The sequence below is a fragment of the Octodon degus genome, unplaced genomic scaffold, assembly GCF_000260255.1.
Source record: "Octodon degus isolate 3935 unplaced genomic scaffold, OctDeg1.0 scaffold00007, whole genome shotgun sequence".
Classification (NCBI taxonomy): Eukaryota; Metazoa; Chordata; class Mammalia; order Rodentia; family Octodontidae; genus Octodon; species Octodon degus.
In genome coordinates this window covers 13,463,090-13,466,004 of record NW_004524583.1, presented here as the reverse complement: position 1 = coordinate 13,466,004, position 2,915 = coordinate 13,463,090, and positions in this window count along the sequence as shown.

The window sequence follows — 2,915 nt, the reverse complement described above, 5'->3', positions numbered from 1 at the left end:
TCTCTCTGTCTCTCTGTCTCTCTGTCTCTCTGTCTCTCCCTCTCTCTCTGGGATTTTCCCCTTTCACCATGCCTTGTGAACTGGAAACCCAAAGGAATGGATTTTCTCACTTTGACCCCAGCAAGGGAGGGAGATTTTTGACAACCAACAAAGGACTTTTGTTCACATTTGCGTCAGGCTCGATCAGCTCGCCCCATCTCATGGCCCCTTACTTCTCCTGGGCTCATCTTCCTTTCCAGCCAAGAATGGCCCCCACCCTTCCTTGCAGGGGCCGCGGCCCTCCTCACCCTCCTCACCCTCCACTCCCAGGACTCCACCCCTCCTGCCTCCACCTCTCAGTCTGGAAAACAGCTTTGCACGTTAACCTCCAGGGCATTCACTGGGTTTCCATCGGGGTCCCCAGCCCAACAGGCTGCCAGAATAGGCTCTTTACACTCCATACATGGGAGAGAAAAATCTGCTTGTTCCGTTGCAACTGTCAAGCAAAAGACGTGCTGAGCTCAGATAGAAATAGCAACAGGGTCAGGGCAGGGCAAGGCCCCAGCATTTCATTAGCTTGGCCCAGCTAAGAGTGATTAAATGCACACAGTGACCATGAATGGGGCCAGGGAGGGCAGCCACACAGTGCAGCACAGAAAATTCATTCTTTGGCCGCTGTCAGCTGGCTGAATGGGACTTAATTATCAGGATAATGAGGGCTGATTCTCATTGTTTTAACTTTGGAGAAGGAGTAAGAAAGGAGGGAGTCTTTTTCCTCCTCTGGGTGAAAGGATGCTAAACTAAGGCCTCCAACTGATCCCAAATCCTCCAGGATGCTGTTGGCTAATCTCCCGGGTCTACTGTTCTTTAGCAATGAAGTAAGAAGGTGTACTGATTGGTTCTGGGCTGGTGCTCACTTTTGGCCCCGACATCCCAGCAGTATGTGGCTTCCTCAGGGCCTGGATGTGCTGGGTTCTGTCCCTGCTGCCAGCTGCACCAAAGCCCAGAGACCATCCACAACCCACAGAAAACTGGCCTGTACACTGCCCCTTGCAAATGTTCTCAGTCACAAGTAACGCCTACCCTGCGCATTTTTAAAAAAATACAAGTTTCACAGAATTCAAATCACTTGCTCAGGCAAACATGAAATTCAACATTCCTGGTACCTGGTTCAAGGCCCAAGAGCCCAGGCCTCCACTACAAACCACATCATGATACCCTAGGGTTTAGCCAAACTCTTCTATAGCCAGAACCTCTTGATGATTGAGATAAGCTCCGCCCCCATGAACCATGAAAGTCATGAATCACCTCCCCACTTTATTCAGTTTGATTCACTTTCCACCATCTCAAAAACTTGCTCTTCATTTAGCAATGTGAGAGTTATATATTCAACTCAGTGGCTCGCTCCTGCAGAAATGCATAGCAATCCACTGTCATGGCTTGGGGCTTTCGCATGGGAAACAATATAATACACGACACATTTTATAAGATTATTTTATACTCACCCAAAGAATCATACACAGAGTTCAGGATATCTGTCCACACACTAAAGACCAAAGAATCCAGCTGAGGGCCTGGATCCCACAGCAGTGTCCTGCATGAGTCCAGCTGAAGACCTAGAGCTCAAGACAATATCCCATGTAGGCCCGCTTCACGGATATGCATTGGGAAGGCCCAAAAGTTAGTGGTGGAAGCTAGAAAGACTGTGCCAGAAAAATGAAGGATCTGTGCTAGCAGGCTGAGGGATCTAAACTGGCGCCAGAAAGCAATGCTCAAAATAAGAACCGGAGCCTCCTGCAAAAGTACCACAGCCATCCTCAGCAACAGTGAGGGCCCAAGCTCTTCCACTGATGAGGAAAGCTGAATTCCCATCAGGAAAGCCAAGATGACAAGCTTCTCCAGGAGGCAGAGCTGTGTCCCATCTTCCCCTCCAGAGCCAGGAAATGATGCTCAAGATAAGGACTAGGGCTCCCCCAAAGTGGATGAAAGCCATCCTCAGTGACAAGGATGTCATAAGCTCCTCCTCTGACAAGAACAGCCAAGTTCATCAGGAAAGCCAGCATGACAAGGTCTTCCAGCAGAACAGCCCAAGAGAACCAGCAGCTTCTAACAGCTTCCCCAAACAGCTTCCCTAAAAGCCTCTCAGCACTTTTCCAGTTCTGCCTCTTATGCTGCTGACAACAGTCCTCAGCTGGGCCCCCCACTCTCAGAACCACACTAGTTCAGTTCAGCTGGGTGTAACAAGTTGACTACCAGTTAGAAATCCACAAAACCCACCCTCCCAAGAAAGTCAGCTATGGGGACCTAAGACAGAAATATAAGAGAGGGCCCTAACTTAATTGGAATCTCTGGAAAACCAGCAGAGAGAGGGCTGGGTAGGTGTAGGAGCAGTAAGAGACATTTTGTAAAGAAATGAAGGCTTGTAAGAGTCAGGGTTGGGCAGAATTTCAACCAATAAAAAAGAACACAGCTGAGCAGCAGGTCTGAGAAGAGGAAGCAAGGCAACTTGGAAGAAGAATCTGAGTGGAGAGGAAATCGAGTTGGAGAAGAGGACCCATGCTGTGGAACTGGGCACAACAGTCAGAGCAGGCTTCTCTCCCACCAGCTCCATTTGTGGCCATAGAAAGTACTTGTGGTTTCTGTCATGTGTTTTTGTTTTCATTTTCTTCCTCCCGAGTTCTTCAAAGAGACAAGCAGGCATGTGCCCTCGTGCGTGGAGCACAAAGAAGAAACTGCTCTGTCATGCTTCCAGGGTTTAGGTCCTCAGGTTTTCAGGGCAGCCTAGGCTGTGTCTGCGGGGCAATCCCATAGATTCTTTTTTTTTTTTTTTTTTTTATCCAGAGATTCTTATTCAGTTCCTCTTTTCTGAAGATTTAGCAGAGGTAGATTATGTTTTTCAAATCTGACAACTGGATGACAAAGAATATGCGGCCAAG